Source organism: Molossus molossus, unplaced genomic scaffold (assembly GCF_014108415.1).
Source record: "Molossus molossus isolate mMolMol1 unplaced genomic scaffold, mMolMol1.p scaffold_m16_p_2, whole genome shotgun sequence".
NCBI classification, from domain to species: Eukaryota; Metazoa; Chordata; class Mammalia; order Chiroptera; family Molossidae; genus Molossus; species Molossus molossus.
The window spans coordinates 66,319,050-66,338,622 of NW_023425355.1; positions in this window are offsets into that span (position 1 = coordinate 66,319,050).

The following is a 19,573-nucleotide window of genomic DNA, read 5'->3' on the forward strand; positions in this document are numbered from 1 at the left end:
GCTGTATCCTGCTACTTTTCCAAATTCCTTTATTAAGTCTAGTAGATTTTTGATGGAGTCTTTGAAATTTTCTATGTATAATATCATGTCATTTGCAAATAATGACAGTTTCACTTTCTCCTTTCCAATTTGGGTCCCTTTTATCTTTTTCTTCATATCTGATTGCTGTGGCTAAGACTTCCAGTACTACGTTAAATAAGTGTGGTGAAAGTGGGTATCCCTGTCTTGTTCCTGTTCTTAAGGGAAATGCTTTTAGTTTTTGTCCATTGAGTATGATGTTGGCTGTAGGTATTTCATATATGGCATTTATTATGTTGAGATATGATTCCTCTATTCCTACATTGCTGAGCATTTTTATTAGAAATAGGTGCTGTATTTTGTGGAATGCTTTTTCAGCATCTATTTGTCTGATCATGGGTTTTTATTCTTCATTTTGTTTATGTGGTATATCACATTTATTGATTTGCAAATATTGTACCAACCTTGCATCCCTGGGAGGAATTCCACTTGGTCATGGTGAATAATTTTTTTGATGTATTGCTGGATTTAATTTGCTAGTATTTTGTTCAGGATTTTGGCATCTATGTTCATCAGGGATATTGGCCTGTAATTTTCTTTCTTTGTAATGTCTTTGGTATTAGAATTATGCTGGCCTCATAAAACAAGTTTGGAAGTCTTCCTTCTTCTTGAATTTTTTGAAATAGTTTAAGGAGAATGGGTGTGTGTTCTTTCAATGTTTGGTAAAACTCCCCCATAAAGCCGTCCAGGCCTGGGCTTTTGTTTGCTGGGAGAGTCTTGATACTTCGTAAATTTCCTTAGTTGTTATTGGTCTGTTTAAATTTTCTATCTCTTCCCAGTGAACTTTTGGGTGACTATGTGCTTCTAGAAATTTGTCCATTTCTCTCAGATTGTCGAATTTGTTGCATTATAGTTGTTCGTAGTATTTTTTAATGATCCTTTGTATATTTGTGGTGTCGGTTGTTACTTCTCCTCCTTCATTTCTGATTTTGTGTATTTGGGTTCTTTCTCTTTCTTTCTTGGTGAGTCTAGCTAAGGTTCCATCAATTTTGTTTATCTTTTTAAAAAAAACCATCTCTTTGTTCCATTGATACTTTGAATTGTTTTTTTGTTCTCTGTTATTTATTTCTGCTGTGGTCTTCACTATTTCCTTCCTTCTACTTGCTCTGGGGGTTTCTTATTGTTTGTTTTCTAGTTCTTTAAGTTGTGAGGTTAAATAATCTATTAGAAGTTTTTCTTGTTCCTTGAGGTAGGCCTGTAGTGCTATGAATTTCCCTCTGAGAAATGCTTTTGCTCCATCCCATATATTTTGTGTTGTTGTGGGTTCATTTACATTGGTTTCCAAGAAATTTTTAATTTCTTTCTTGATCTCCTCGGTAACCCATTCATTGTTTCATAACATGCTGTTTAGCCTCCATGTGTTCCAATGTCTTTGCATGTTCTTGTTGCAATTGATTTATAATTTTATGCCATTGTGATTTGAGAAGATGTTTGATATATCAATCTTGAATTTGTAGAGACTTTTTTGTGTTCTAACTGGTGCTCTAACTTTGAGAAAGTGCCATGCACACTTGAGAAGAATGTGAATTCTTTATTTTTGTGGTGTAAGTTTCTGTAGATATCCATTAAATCCATTTGGTCTAGTGCTTCATTTAGAGTCTGTGTTTTCTTCTTAATTTTTTTTTTTTTTTTTCTAGAGGATCTATCCAGTGCTGTCAACGGGGTGTTGAAGTCCCCTGCTATGATTGTATTGCTGTTGATTTCTCCTTTGAAGTCCTCCAGAAGATTTTTAATATATTTTGGTACTATTATATTGAGTGTATATATGTTTACCAAGGTTATATCTTCCTGTTGGATAGATCATTTTAATATTATGTCATGGCCTTCTTTGTTTCTAGTTATGGCCCTTATTTTGAAGTCTATTTGATCAGATATGAGTATTGCCACCCAAGTTTTTTTTGTTTCTTTGTTTGCTTGAAAGATTTTTTTCCATTCCTTCATGTTCAACCTTTGTGAGTCTTTTGTTGTTTAGTGGGTGTTTTGTAAACAACATATATATGAGTCATGCTTTCTTATCCAATCAGCCACTCTGTCTTTTTATTGGAGCTTTCAATCCATTTACATTTAAGGTGATTATTGATATGTATTTATTTATTGCCATTTTTGTTTAGTGTGGTTCTATTTTTCCTTCCATTTCTTCCACTAATTACAGCAGTCCTTTTAACATTTCTTGCAGTGGTGGTTTGGTGCTAATGTATTCCCTTAGCCTTTTTGTTTATTTGTTTGTTTGTTTGTTTGAGAAGTTCTTTATTTGACCTTCTATTTTGAATGATAGCCTTGATGGGTAGAGTAGTCTTGGATTCAGATCTTTGTTTTTCATGACCTTGATTACTTCATGCCATTCCCTTCTGGGCTGTAGTGTTTCTGTTGAGAAGTCAGCTGACAGCCTAATGGGCGTTCCTTTGTAGGTAACCTGTTGCTTATCTCTTGCTGCTTTTAGGATTCTCTCCTTGTCTTTAATTTTTGGCATTTTAATTACTATGTGTCTTGGTGTGGGCCTGTTTGGGTTCTTCTTACTTGGGGCTCTCAGTGCTTCTTGAACTTGAATGCCTTCTTTCTTCACCAAATTGGAGAAGTTTTATGTCACTATTTCTTCAAATATATTCTCTAACCCTTGCTCATTTTCTTCTTCTTTGGGGACTCCTATGATGTGAATATTATTTTGTTTCCAGGTTCCCACAGTTCTCTTAAGCTGTCTTTATATTTTTAATTGTTTTTTCCTTTTGGTTTTCTGATTGGTTGATTTTTTTCTACCCTGTCTTCTAATTTACTGATCCGGTCCTTAGCTTCCTCTACTCTCCTGTTTAGTCCTTCCAATGTGTTCTTTATTTCGATTATGTCATTCTTCATTTCTTCTTGGTGGTTTTTAATTTCCAATTGGTTGGATTTCAATGTTTTTATGTCTTTATTCATGGTGTTGATATCCTTAATTGTTGAGGTCCGTCAAGATCAAGGCTCTGAATTCTAGCTCTGTTAACTTGCTTAATTGCATTTCATTTATCTCATCTTTTGTAGTTGTCTCATGTTATTTCACTTGGGATTTGTTTTTTGTTTCACCATTTTGGCTATCTCAGTGGGTTTTGGAGCTTGCCAATTTTTTTCTGTGGATATTGGTGTTCTGTTGTTTGTGACTCCCTCTACTGGGTTTGGATGAGTGAGGTAGGACCCACGTTAAACACTACTGTCAAGTTTTACTTTCCTGGCTAGAGTTGCAAGCCCAGGAATGGTTCAGTTATCCTCCAGTTTTTTGCATGGAGGCTATCTGTAGTGGTTACTTGAAGAGCCTTGTGTTCTCAGTTGAATGAAAAACTTCATCACGTGTTCAGTGTAAGGGGATTTCTCAAGGGTGGGGCCGATGGTGGTTGTTAATGGGCCTCAATTTGTATTTCAATGGCCCACCAGGTGGGGTTGACTCTCCCAGGGAGGGGCTGCTGCCTCTCCCCTGAGCCCTGGGAATGAGTAAGATGGCCACAGTCCTGTGCGGCCATAACTCAGCAAAAGCCCTAAAGGCCCTCCAAATCCAGAGTGTTCCCACACAGTTCCAAACCAATCTGCTTTCCCTCTGCTAGAGCCCAAGATGAGTGGCTGTGGCTATTTTAGTGCTCTGTCCCTTGTCTGCGTTGTGGAGCTGCTTGGGAATTTAACCCCAAGGGTGCTGTTTACAGCTAAGACCACTGCTGTGTGTGGGCTCCCAACCCCCCCTCTTGGGCCTCCACAATCCTACCAGGATTGGTTCAGTTTCCCTGGTTATATGGTCTTCGCAAACTGCTTTTCTGTTGCTTTTCCCCAACGATTTGTCTTTATTTTTGTTGTAATTCCAGTTTCGTCCTTGGAGATGGTTTGTGTAGCTTCCATTCACTCTGTCACCATTTTGGAATCAATACATAATACACTTTGTAAGAGAGATTCAGAGTTTTGTCAGCTTATCTTTCTGACCAAGGATCTAATATCTAACCAAGTATAGAAATGACCACAAACTTCTTATGTATCACCTCTAAGGATAAGCTCTCAAATTTTCCAAAGTATATGAATTAGAACAACATCCTAACTAGTCACATAAAAAGCTATTTGCTGTTGAAAGAGAGCTCCTAGAGAGGAGTAGCCAGTTTGGGAATCTTCCCAAAGCCAGGAGCCTCAATGCTGTTGTCATGTGTATTATGGCCTGGTTAGTAGTGGTCTGAGTGAATGGCTGAGTCAGGGCATTCCCCGCTCTCATTATCTGTCATAATCTCAAGAATTACTAGCTGAAGGACTGCTATTAGAACTCTGATGGTTCAGGTCTGCCTGTACAGGAAAATCTAAGATAGAAAATATAGAGATCAGGGGTGATTTTCTCCATTACAAGTAACCCCTCACAACAAAAGCCTTTACAGCAGAATTCATTTAAATAGTCAACAAGCATGTATTGAGCATCTAAAATGTGCTTCCTCTTTCTCCTGAGACTCTGCCTATTTGCACAACCAGTTCCTTCTAATCTTTCACATTGCAGTTCAAAAGCCATCTCTCAGAGTAGCTTTTCTTGTTCAATCTAAATATTCCTTCTCTGTTACCCTTTATCAGTTTTCTTTATACATTTCCTTCATGACACTTAGCATGGTGTGGCATAACTGAGTTGTAAATATTTTTATTAATGTTAGTCCCCAATGCTAGACTGTAAGCTCCATGAGAGCTGGTATCATATCTCTTTTATTTATATCTTGATATCCAGTATGAGAAATAGAGCCTTACATGAAGTAGGTTAGGTACTCAGTCAGTATTTGTTGAATGAATGAGTAAATTAATGAATGACTACCAAGACACTGGAACTATGAAGGTGACCAAGACAGACCACATTCCTGCTTTCCTGGAGCTCACAGTCTACTGAGGGAGGTAAATAGGTGACCATAAGAATGAGTGATAGGATTGACCTCAAACAGCCTTACTCATTACCTCCAAAAAAAAAAATGCTTACCCCTATCAAGTTTTCCAAAGTGTATATAAATCAAAGATGACAAAATCCTAAGAATTCACACAAAATACTATTTACTGTGCTGAGATGAGTTCTGGGGTGGGCATTGCAACAGGGACTGAGGGTAGCACAGAAGAAAGATAACAAAATACAATTTGGAGGTTATAGAAGACTTGCCAGAAGTAGTGACCTTGAAGCAAAGTCTGATAGAGGAGCAGGGATTAACCATGCTAAGAGAATGTATATGTATGTGTGTGTGTGTGTGTGTGTGTGTTATTTGGTGAGGAAATGCAATGATATCAGAGAAGGCAAGAGTGAGGTGGATAAGGAATATCACTGAAAGCAAAGACAACAGCATGTGCAAAATGCCTAGAGGTGAAATGAGGGATAATGGGGAAACTCAAATAGCTCTTCTTGGCTGGTGAAGAAAAAGTGTTGAGAGATGACACAGGCAAGTCTGCAGGGACCAGATCATGAAAAGCATTTGGAATGACACTCAAAGATATTCACTTAATGTGATTTATTTACAAAGATTACATTTTGTTGATTATATACCACCAGGGATCAAAGTTGAATGTATGAAATAATGCTAAAATTTAGCACTAATACTAAATATAATCACAGTTTTCAAAACAAAAATTGAAACATGTGAACTAACAATGGTATAGAATAATAGAAATCATGAGTACAGAGCTGAGTATGTCATGTGCATCTTCTAAATTAGTTCCTAGTATTGTTGAGAATAAATAGCCACTGTTTTCATCTATCAAAAAAGGGTGTCTGCTAATGTTTGACAGGTGTTACTATGTTCAACGAAGTGCTCACCATGTACAAAATATAGCATTAAACCCCATGAGGGGCAAGTGGGAAAAAATATAAAGCAAAAAGGAAAGAAGAAAAGACAGAAAAGAAAAGAAAAGAGAAAAACAATCTATTTTCTGCAGGGATTTCAGGTAAAAATATTTCCTTTTAGTGACAGAGAATCCAGAATTTGGTAACTTATCAGAATACAATGTGTGGAGTGGAGAAGAATGTAAAACATTCTCAAGAAAATCAGTGTAGATGTTCCATAAAACTTACTAAATGAATAAAACATATTACTCAAAATAATCAATTCCTTCTGGGCTAGAAATGTTTACCTGTACTAATCCAATCAAATTGCAAAGCACTAGAGCTCTGTTCTAAAATGCTTTGCATTTTTAACTCCTTTAATCATTACCATGAATCAATATGGTAAGTACTATTATAATTTCAATTTTACAAATGAGAAAAGTTAGGCTCAGAAGGATGAAGTCATTTACCCTAGGTCATACAGCTAATAAGGGGTTCGGTCAGGATTATGAACCTAGGGAATTTGATTATTATAATAGAAATCCCAGAAAAAGGTCTACTTTAGGTTGAAGTCTAATAGTCAGTAGAAAGGAGAGAGTGCAAAAGAAAATGGAAGTGCTGAAAATCTTTTATTAAAACATTATTGTGCTGTTGTGCACACCAGATCCAGGGATATCTGAAATGGGATCTTAGTTCTCCCACTAATTCCCTGTGTGACTTTAGGTAAGTCACTTGCCCTTTCTGGGCCTCAAAGTAAAGCTATAAAATGGGGGAACGGGTTTTGAGACCGAAAAATGGCGGCGGAGTGAACGGAGCTACACAGACCGTCTCCCAGAACCAAACTGGAATTACAACTATAACACAGACAAATCGACAGGAAAAAGCAACAGAAAAGCAGCTTGCGAGGACCATACAACGAGGGACACTGACTGACTCCATCCCGGTAGGCTTGCGAAGGCGCGAGACGGGGCTGGGAGCGCACGGTCGGCAGCTCGGCAGCGGCCTGAGCTGTAAGCGGCGCCCGCAGGTTACACTCCCAGACGGCCCCGCAGCGCAGCCGGGACAGAGGCTGAAACAGCCACAGCCACTCACCTTGGGCTCCGGCGGAGGGAGGGCGGACTGGACTGGAACTGTGTCGGGACACTCGGGGTTTGGAGGGCGCTCGGAGCTTTGGCTGAGTGCAGGCACTCGGGACCTCTCCACATTGCTCCTTCCCAGGGCTCTGAGGAGAGGCAGCAGCCCCTCCCTCGGAGATCCAACCCCACCCTGTGGGCCATTGAAGTGCTAATTGAGGCTCACTAACAACCAGCATCTGCCCCACCCTCCTGAAAGCCCCTTGGCTGAGCACCAGAGGGAGTTTTTCAATCAACTGACAACCCAAAACTGATCAATTAACCTAGACTGCTAGCCTCCAGGCAAAAAGCTAGAGGATAACAGTACGTTTCCTGGGCTGGCAACTTTAACCAGGAAAGTAAGACTTGACAGTGGTGTTCAACGCGGGTCCTCCCTCGCTCATCTAAACACAGGAGAGGGAGCCACAAACAGCAGAACACCAACACCCACAGGGAGAACTTGACAGGCTCCAAAGCCCACAGTGATAGCTAAAATGGTGAAACACAGAAACAGAAGCCAAATGAAAGAGCAAGACACCTCCACCGAAGATGAGATCAATGTGGAGCAATTAGGCATGTTAACAGAGCTAGAATTCAGAGCCATGATCTTGAGGAAGCTGAACAGCATGAGTAAGGACATAGAGACACTGAAAATAAGCCAAATGGAAATTAAAAACCAACAAGAAGAGATAAAAAATGACATATCCGAAATGAAAAACACATTGGAAGGTTTAAAAAGCAGAGTAGGGGAAGCTGAGGACCGGATCAGTGAATTAGAAGACAGGGTAGAAAAAATCAACCAATCAGAAAAACAAAAGGAAAAAACTATTAAAAAACAGGAAGACAGCTTAAGAGAACTATGGGACACCTGGAAACGTAATAATATTCGCATCATAGGAGTCCCCGAAGAAGAAGAAAAGGAGCAAAGGATAGAGAATATATTCAAAAAAATAGTGAGAGAAAACTTCCCTAATTTGGTGAAGGAAGAAGGCATTCAAGTTCAAGAAGCACAGAGAGTCCCAAGTAAGAAGAACCCAAACAGGCCCACACCAAGACACATAGTAATTAAAATGCCACAAATTAAAGACAAAGAGAGAATCCTAAAAGCAGCAAGAGATAAGCAACAGGTTACCTACAAAGGGAACCCCATAAGGCTCTCAGCTGACTTCTCACAAGAAACACTACAGGCCAGAAGAGAATGGCATGAAGTAATCAAAGTCATGAAAACCAAGAATCTGAATCCAAGACTACTCTACCCAGCAAGGCTATCATTCAAAATAGAAGATCAAATAAAGAGCTTCCCAGACAAAAAAAAGCTAAGGGAATACATTAGCACCAAACCAGCACTGCAAGAAATGTTAAAAGGACTGCTGTAATTAGCAGTAGAAATGGGAAGAAAAATAGAACCACACTAAACAAAAATGGCAATAAATAAGTACATATCAATAATCACCTTAAATGTAAATGGATTGAATGCTCCCATAAAGAGACACAGAGTAGCTGATTGGATAAGAAAGCATGACTCATCTATATGTTGTTTACAAGAGACCCACCTCTCAACAAAAGACTCACATAGGTTGAAAGTGAAGGGATGGAAAAAAATTTTCCAAGCAAATGGAAAGCAAAAAAAAGCTGGGGTAGCAATTCTCATATCTGATAAAATAAATTTCAAAATGAAGACCATAACTAGAGACAAAGACGGCCACTACATAATATTGAAAGGATCTATCCAACAGGAAGATATAACCTTGATAAACATATATGCACCCAATATAGGAGCACCAAAATATATTAAAAATCTTCTGGAGGACTTCCAAGGAGAAATCGACAACAATACAATCATAGCAGGGGACTTCAACACCCCGTTGACAGCACTGGATAGATCCTCTAGGCAAAAAATTAGCAAGGAAACAGAGACTCTAAATGAAGCACTAGACCAAATGGATTTAATAGATATCTACAGAGAATTACACCCTAAAACTACAGAATACACATTCTTCTCAAGTGCACATGGGACATTCTCAAAGATAGACCACATGATAGGACACAAACTAAATCTCTACAAGTTCAAGAAGATTGAAATCATATCAAGCATCTTCTCAGATCACAATGGCATGAAACTAGAAATCAATTGCAACAAGAACATGCAAAGACATTTCAACACATGGAGGCTAAATAGCATGTTATTAAACAATGAATGGGTCACCGAGGAGATCAAGGAAGAAATTAAAAACTTCCTGGAAACCAATGAAAATGAACACACAACAACACAAAATCTATGGGATGCAGCGAAAGCAGTTCTGAGAGGGAAGTTCATAGCACTACAGGCCTACCTCAAAAAACAAGAAAAATTTCTAATTGACTGTCTAACCTCACAGCTTAAAGAATTAGAAAGCAAACAAAAAGAAAACCCCAGAGCAAGTAGAAGGAAGGAAATAGTAAAGATCAGAGCAGAAATAAATGACATAGAGACCAAAAAAACAATTCAAAGGATCAATGAAACAAAGAGCTGGTTTTTCGAAAAGATAAACAAGATAGATGGACCCTTAGCTAGACTCACCAAGAAACAAAGAGAGAGAACCCAAATACACAAAATCAGAAATGAAAGAGGAGAAGTAACAACCAACACCACGGAAATACAAAAGATCGTTAACAACTACTATGAACAACTATATGGCAACAAATTCAACAATCTCAGCGAAATGGACACATTTCTAGAAACACACAGTCTCCCAAAACTATTCCCGGAAGAGATAGAAAACTTGAACAGACCAATAACAACTAAGGAAATTGAAGAGGTAATCAAGACTCTCCCAGCAAACAAAAGCCCAGGCCCAGATGGTTTCACAGGGGAGTTTTACCGAACATTCAAAAAAGAACTAACACCCATTCTCCTCAAACTATTTCAAAAAATTCAAGAAGAAGGAAGACTTCCAACCACATTCTATGAGGCCAGCATAATTCTAATTCCAAAACCAGAAAAAGACACTACGAAGAAAGAAAACTACAGGCCAATATCCCTGATGAACATAGACGCCAAAATCCTGAACAAAATACTAGCAAATCGGATCCAGAAATACATCAAAAAAATTATTCACCACGACCAAGTGGGATTCATTCCAGGGATGCAAGGCTGGTACAATATTCGCAAATCAATAAACGTGATACACCACATAAACAAAATGAAGAATAAAAACCACATGATCATATCAATAGATGCTGAAAAAGCATTCGACAAAATCCAGCATCCATTTCTGATAAAAACACTCAGCAATGTAGGAATAGAGGGATCATATCTCAACATAATAAAGGCCATATATGAAAGACCTACAGCCAACATCATACTCAATGGACAGAAACTAAAAACATTTCCATTAAGAACAGGAACAAGACAGGGATGTCCACTTTCGCCACTCTTATTTAACATTGTACTGGAAGTCTTAGCCACAGCAATCAGACGTGAAGAAAAAATAAAAGGGATCCAAATTGGAAAGGAGGAAGTGAAACTGTCATTATTTGCAGATGACATGATATTATACATAGAAAACCCTAAAGAATCCATCAAAAATCTATTAGACTTAATAAATGAATTTGGCAAAGTAGCAGGATACAAAATTAACGTCAAGAAATCGACGGCATTCTTGTACATCAATGATGAGCTCACAGAAAGAGAAACGGAAAAAACAATCCCATTTACCATCGCTCCAAAAAAATTACGATACCTAGGAATAAACTTAACCAAAGAAGTAAAGGACCTATTTGCAGAAAACTACAGGTCATTGAAAAAAGAAATAGAGGAAGATATAAAAAAGTCGAAGCACATACCCTGTTCATGGATTGGAAGAATTAACATAATTAAAATGTCCATACTACCCAAAGCAATCTATAGATTCAATGCAATCCCCATCAAAATACCAACGACATATTTCATAGAACTAGAACAAATACTTCAAAAGTTCATATGGAACCAAAAAAGACCCCGAATAGCCACAGCAATCTTGAAAAAGAAGAACAAAGTTGGAGGGATCACAATACCAGATATCAGGTTATACTACAAAGCGACTGTAACCAAAACAGCCTGGTACTGGCACAAGAACAGGCATATAGACCAGTGGAACAGAACTGAAAGCCCAGAAATGGACCCAAGGCAATACGCTCAATTAATATTTGACAAAGGTGGCAAGAGCATACAGTGGAGTAAAGACAGCCTCTTTAATAAATGGTGTTGGGAAAATTGGACAGCTACATGCAAAAAAATGAAACTAGACCATCAACTTACACCATACACAAAAATAAACTCAAAATGGATAAAAGACTTAAGTGTGACCCGTGAATCCATAAAAATTCTAGAAGAAAATGTAGGCAACAAAATTTCGGACATCATACGGAGCAGAATTTTCACTGATACATCACCTAAGGCAACAGAAATAAAGGAGAAAATGAACACATGGGACTACATCAAACTAAAAAGCTTCTGCACAGCAAAAGAAACAATCATCAAAATGGAAAGGCAACCCACTGTATGGGAGAACATCATTGCCAATGATGTATCAGATAAGGGGTTAATTTCCAATATATACAGAGTGCTCATACAACTCCACAAAAGGAAGACAAAGAACCCAATTAAAAAATGGGCAGAGGAGCTGAATAGACACCTTTCCAAACAGGACATACAAATGGCCAAGAGACATATGAAGAAATGCTCAACATCACTAATCATCAGAGAGATGCAAATTAAAACAACAATGAGGTATCACCTCACACCTGTCAGAATGGCCGCCATCAACAAATCATCAAACAAGTGTTGGCGAGGGTGTGGAGAAAAGGGGACTCTAATACACTGCTGGTGGGAATGCAGACTGGTGCAGCCGCTATGGAAAACAATATGGTGCTACCTCAAAAAATTAAATATTGAACTTCCATTTGACCCAGTGATCCCACTGCTGGGAATATACCCTAGGAAGCCTGAAACACCAAGCAGGAAGAATATATGTACCCCCATGTTCATAGCAGCACTATTTACAATAGCTAAGATCTGGAAACAGCCCAAGTGTCCACCAGTAGACGAATGGATCAAAAAGCTGTGGTACATATACACAATGGAATACTATGCAGCGGTAAGAAAGAAAGATCTCTTATCCTTTGAGACGACATGGAGGGACCTGGAAAGTATTATCCTAAGTGAAAGAAGCCAAGCAGAGAAGGACAAATACCACATGATCTCACTTATATACGGAATATAATGAACATAACAGTCTGAGGAATACAGTAGACCCAGACACATGGAAGTGGGGCACAGACTGACATCCCTCAGAAGAGGGGATGGGGGGTGGGGGGGTGGGAAGGGATAAACCACAGAACTTATATGCATGTATGCATGACCAATGGACATGGACAACTAAGCCGGGGACAGGGTAGAGGGAGGGTGGCGTGGGGGGTGCCAATGGGGTAAAAAGGTAAAATATCTGTAACAAAAAAATAAATAAATAAAAATTTCAAAAAAAAAAAAAAAATGGGGGAACGGGGGTGGAAATATGATATGGGTCCTAAAGGTGTCAGAGATGAAAGTTTTAAAAAATGCTTTCAGATAATTTCAAAGTAATTTTTGCTGCTCCACATACATCTTACCCACCAAATATGGAGACCATATCCCCTTCAATTTACAGAAGTATAGTGTATATATAGATTGATCGCTAATAAGAAGTGCAATATATAAAATACTGAGGACCCAACTCAGACTGCAGACCAAAACCATTTTGTTGAATATTAAAAATATTCTCTAGGGAGAAAAAAAATGGTGGTGGACTGAATGGAAGCTACATAGAACATCTCCCAGGACCAAACTGAAATTACAACGAAAATAAAGACAAATCGTCAGGAAGGGGCAACTGAAACACAGCTTGAAGGACCACATAACTCAAGTCAGGGACACTGACTCAATCTTGGTAGGTTTGCAAGGACGTGAGAGGGGGCCGGAAGCCCAAGGTCTGCAGTGGCCTGGGCTGGGACAGGTTACAGCCTCAGCTGGGACCAGCGGCCTCGGCTGAGACCTGCGGCCTCAGCTGGGTCCTGCCACCTCGGCTGGGTGCTACACCCTTGGCTGGAACCAGCTGCCTCGGCTGGAAGCTGCGCACTTGGCTGGGTCCTGAGACCTCAGCTGGGTGCTACGCCCTCGGCTGGGAGCTGCAGCATCGGCCGCCTTTAGCTGGCAGCAGTGCCCTCAGGTTAAAGTCCCAGGCAATTCCACAGGCAGAGCCCGAACAGAGGCTAAATTGGCAGCAGCCACTCACCTTGGGCTCCGGCAGAGGAAAGGCAGACTGTACTGGAAATATGTGGGGACACTCGGGATTTGGAGGGTGCTCACAGCTTTTGCTGAGTGCAGCCCAGCAGGACTGTGGTCATCTTAATCCTTCCCAGGGCCCTGGAGAGAGGCGGGGACCCCTCCCTCGGAGAGTCAACCCCACCCAAGGGACATTGAAATGCTAATTGAGGCCCATTAACAACCAGCATCTGCCCCACCCTCTGGAAATCCTCTTACACTGAGCACATGAGGGAGTTTTTCAGTCAACTCAGAAACCAAGGTTCTTCAGGTGACCACTACTAATAACCTCCAGGCAAAAAAGCTAAAGGGTAACTACCATACCCAGGGCTAGCAACTCTAACTAGGATAGTTAAGACTTGAAAGTAGTGTTTAAAGTGGGTCCTCCGTGCCTCATCCAAACCCAGGAGAGGGAGCCACAAACAGCAGAACACCAACACCCACAAGGAAAATTTGACAGACTCCAAAGCCCACTGTGATAGCCAAAATGGAAAAACAAAAACAAAAGCCAAATGAAAGAACAAGAGACCTTTACCGAACATGAGATAAATGAGGTACAGTTAAACAAGTTACAGAACTAGAATTCAGAGCCATGATCTTGAGGAAGCTCAACAGCATGTGTAAGGACATGAGCACCATGAGTAAAGACATGGAAATGTTGAAAATCAACCAGTTGAAAACTAAAAACCACCAAGAAGATATGTAGAATGACATATCAGAAATATAAAACACATTGGAAAGTCTAAAGAGTAGAGTAGAGAAAGCTGAGGACCGCATCAGGGAATTAGAAGATAGGGTAGAAAAATCAACCAATCAGAAAAAAAAAAAATTATAATAATAATTAAAAACAGGAAAACAGCTTAAGAGAACTGTGGGACAACTGGAAACGTAATAACATTCGTATCATAGGAGTTCCCGAAGAAGAAGAAAATGAACAAGGGTTAGAGAATATATTTAAACAAATAGTGACAGAAAACTTCCCTAATTTGGTGAAGGAAGAAGGTATTCAAGTTCAAGAAGCACAGAGAACCCCAAGTAAGAATAACCCAAACAAGCCCAGACCAAGACCCATAGGAATCAAAAGACCAAAAATTAAAGACAAAGAGAGAATCCTAAAAGAAGCAAGAGAGAAGCAAGGCTCTCAGCTGACTTCTCAATAGAAACACAACAGGCCAGAAGAGAATGGCATGAGGTCATGAAAAACAAAAATCTGAATCCAAGACTACTCTACTCAATAAGGCTATCATTCAAAATAAAAGGTCAAATAAAAAGCTGCCCAGAAAAAAAAAAAAAAAAAATGATAAAGGAATACATTAGCACCAAACCAGCATGGCAAGAAATGTTAAAAAAAAACTGCTATAATTGGCAAGAGAAATAGAAAGAAAAATCTAACCACACTTAAATAAAATGGCAATAAATAAATACATATCAATAATCACCTTAAATGTAAATTGATTGAATGTTCCGATAAAAAGTCACAGAGTAGCTAATGGGATAAGAAAGAATGACTCATCTATATGTTGTTTACAAGAGACCCACCTAACAACAAAAGGCTTACATAGGTTGAAAGTGCAGGGATGGAAAAAAAATCTTCCAAGCAAACGAAAAGGAAAAAAAAAAAAAAGCTGCGGTAGCAATACTCATATCTGATAAAATAGATTTAAATTGAAGGCCATAACTAGAGACAAAGAAGGTCACTACATACTATTGAAAGGATCTATTCAAGAAAAAGATGTAACCTTGATAAACATATATGCACCCAAAATAGGAGCACCAAAATATATTAGAAATCTGGAAAACTTTAAAGGAGAAATTAATAGCAATACAATCATAGCAGGAGACTTTAACACCCCGTTAACATCACTAGATAGATCCTCTAGACCAAAAATTAACAAGGAATTACAGACTCTAAATGAAGCACTAGGCTAAATGGATTTAATAGATATCTACAAAGAATTACACCCCAAAACTACAGAATTCACATTCTTCTCAAGTGCAGATAAGATAGTCTCAAAAATAGACCACATGTTAGGACACAAATTCAGTCTCTACAAGTTCAAGAAGATTGAAATCATATCAAAAATCTTCTCAGATCACAATGGCATGAAACTAGAAATCAATTGCAAAAAGAACATACAAAGACATTTGAACACATGGAAGCTAAATTGCATGTTATTAAACAATGATTGGGTTACTGAGAAGATCAAGGAAGAAATAAAAAACTTGCTGGAAACCAATGAAAATGAAGACACAACATCAAAAATCTGTGGGATGCACCGAAATAGTTCTGAGAGGGAAGTTCATAGCACTACAAGCCTACCTCAAAAACAAGAAAAATTTCTAATAGACTATCTAATCTCACAACTTAAAGAACTAGAGAGCAAACAAAAAGAAAACCCCAGAGTAAGTAGAAGGAAAGCAATAGTAAAGATCAGAGCAGAAATAAATGACATAGAGTCTAAAAACACAATTGAAAGGATCAAAGAAACAAAGAGCTGGTTTTTTGAAAAGATAAACAAGATTGATGGACCCATAGCTAGACTCACCAAGAAACAAAGAGAGAGAACCCAAATACACAGAATCAGAAATGAAAGAGGAGAGGTAACAACTGACACCACAGAAATACAAAAGATCTTTAACAACTACTATGAACAATTATATGGCAACAAATTCGACAATCTAAGCAAAATGGACAAATTTCTAGAAACACAGTCTCCCAAAACTAAACCGGAAAGAGATAGAAAACTTGAACAGACCAATAACAACAGAAGAAATTGAAGATGTAATCAAGACTCTCCCAGCTAGCAAAAGCCCAAGTCCTGATGGCTTCACGGGGGAGTTTTACTGAACATTCAAAAAAGAACCAACACCCATTCTCCTCAAACGATTTAAAAAAATTCAAGAAGGAAGACTTCCAAACTTGTTTTGTGAAGCCACATTATTCTAATTCCAAAACCAGAAAAAGACATTACAAAGAACAAAAACTACAGGCCAATATCCCTGATGAACATAGACGCCAAAATCCTGAACAAAATTCTAGCAAATCTGATCCAGTAATACATCAAAAAAATTATTCACCATGACCATGTAGGATTCATCCCAGGGATGCAAGAATGGTACAATATTCGCAAATCGATAAACGTGATACACCACATAAATAAAATGAAGAATAAAAACCACATGATCATATTAATACATGCTGAAAAAGCTTTCGACAAAATCCAGAATCAATTTTTGATAAAAATGCTCAGCAATGTGGGAATGGAGGGATCATACCTAGACATAATAAAGGCCATATATGAAAGACATACATCCAACATCATACTCAATGAGCAAAAACTAAAAGCATTTTCTTTAAAAACAGGAACAAGACAAGGATGCACACTTTCACCACTCTTGTTTAACATAGAAGTCTTAGCCACAGCAATCGGACAGGAAGAAAAAATAAAAGGGATCCAAATCAGAAAGGAGGAAGTGAAACTGTCATCATTCGCAGATGACATGATACTATACGTAGAAAACCCCAAAGACTCCATCAAAAATTTACTAGACTTAATAAATGAATTTGGAAAAGTAGCAGGATATATAATTAACGTCAAGAAATCGATGGCATTCTTATACACAAATTATGAACTCACAGAAAAATAAACTAAAAAAACAATCCCATTTACCATTTTGGCAAAAAAAATAAGATACCTAGGAATAAACTTAACCATAGAAATAAAAGACCTATTCGCAGAAAACTACAGGTCATTGAAAAAAAAAAATAGAGGAAGATATAACAAGGTGGAAAAACATACCTTGTTCATGGATTGGAAGAACTAACATTATTAAAATGTACATACTTCCCAAAGCAATCTATAGATTCAATGCTATCCCCATAAAATACCAACAACATACTTCACGGAACTAGAACAAATACGTCAAAAGTTCATATGGAACCAAAAAAGACCTCGAATTGCCACAGCAATCTTGAAAAAGAAGAACAAAGTAGGAGGGATCACATTACCAGACTTTAGGTTATACTAGAAAGCCACTTTAATCAAAACAGCCTGGTACTGGCACAAGAACAAGCATATAGACCAGTGGAATAAATCAGAGAGCCTAGATATTGACCCAAGGCAATATGCTCAATTAATATTTGACAAAGGTGGCAAGAACATAGAGTAAAGACAGCCTCTTTAATAAATGGTGTTGGAAATATTGGACAGCTACATGCAAAAAACTGAAACTAGACCATCAACTTACGCCATACACAGAATATACTCAAAATGGATAAAAGACTTAAATGTGACCCATGAATACATATAAATCCTAGAAGATACTGTATGCAACAAAATTTCAGACATCATATGCAGCAGAATTTTCACTGATACATCACTTAAGGCAACAGAAACAAAGGAGAAAATGAACACATGGGAATACATCAAACTCAAAAAGCTTCTGCACAGCAAAAGATACAATCATCAAAATGGAAAAGCAACCCACTGTATGGGAGAGTATAATTGCTAATGACATATCAGATAAGGGGTTAATTTCCAATATATATATAGTGCTTATACAACTCAACAAAAGAAGACAATGAACCCAATTAATAAATATGCAGAGGAACTATGTACACACCTCTTCAAACAGGACATACAAATAGCTAATAAATATATGAAGAAATGCTCAACATCACTAATCATCAGAGAGATATAAATTAAAACAACAATGAGGTATCATCTTACCCCTGTCAGACTGGCTGCCATCATCAAATCATCAAATAACAAGTGTTGGTGAGGGTGTAGAGAAAAGGGGATTCTAGTACACTGCTGGTGGGAATGCAGACTGGTGTAGCCACTATGGAAAACAATATGGTGTTACCTCAAAAAATTAAAAATTGAACTTCCATTTGACCCACTGATCCCACTTCTAGGAATATACCCTAAGAAGCCTGAAACACCAATCAGAAAGCATATATGTACCCCCATGTTTGTAGCAGCACTATTTATAATAGCTAAGATCTGGAAACAGCCCAAGTGTTTATCAGTAGACGAATGGATATAAAAGCTGTGGTACATATACACAGCTACATGGGGTACTATGCAGTTGTAAGAAAGAAAGATCTCTTATCCTTCGAGATGTCATGGAGGGAACTGGAAAGTATCGTCCTAAGCGAAACAGAGAAAGACAAGTATCATATGATCTCAGTTATTTGTGGAATATAATGAACATAACAGTCTGAGGAATGGAGTAGTCCCAGAGACGTGGAAGTGGGGTACAGACTGACAATCCCCAGAAGAGGGTGTGGTGGGGGAGAGATAAACCACAGAACTTATATGCATGTGTGCATGAACAATGGACATGGACAACAAAGCTTTGGACAGTGCGAGGAGGGTGGGAGGGGGAATCAGTGGGAGAAAAAGGAGAAACATCTGTAACAAAAATAAATTAATTAATTAAATAAAAAAATAAAATAAAAATAATGCATTACAGATGTCCCACATTTTTTCCCAAATGACCCCCTCCTTCCTGCTCCCACTCCTCTCCTGCCTTCCCCAGCCTATTGTCCATGTCAATTTGTTGTGCATATATACTTATAAGTTCTTTGATTTATCTCTTCAGTTCCAACTTCAGAGAGAAGTTGTGAGAAGCAAATGAGTTCATATTTGTAAAACACTTAGAACAGTGTTTGACACAGAAACAACCTTATATGTATTTGACAGTCTTATTATTATGATTATTGTTGTTAGTAGGAAGGCTAGATGTCTAAAGAATGCCCATGTCTTTCATTGCTAAAGACTTTGTCATAATAATAAGACTATCAAATACATATAAGGTTGTTTCTGTGTCAAACACTGTTCTAAGTGTTTTACAAATATGAACTCATTTAATTCTCACAACATCCCTCTGAAGTTGGAACTATTACTTTCTCTATTTACAGGTGAGGAAACTGAGGCATGGAGAGATTAGTGCCTTCCCTAATATCACAAAGCTGGTAAGTGGTAGGGCTGGGATTCAAACCCAGGCAGTATGGATCCAGGGCCTGTACACTGTTATATTCCAATTTTATTGGAAAACCATGATATACTTTTGATATTTTTTAATAGATATTGAGTAACAATGACAACAACATGTTTCATTTTTGCCATCAGTAGTGTGTGTGTATGTGTGTGTGTGTGTGTGTGAGAGAGAGAAAGAGAGAGAGAGAGAGAAAAGTGAAGAGCGAGGGAGGAGGAGGGTTGGGGGAGGATGGATATTAGTTTGAATGGGAAAAAAACAAGGAGATGTGGAAGAGATCAC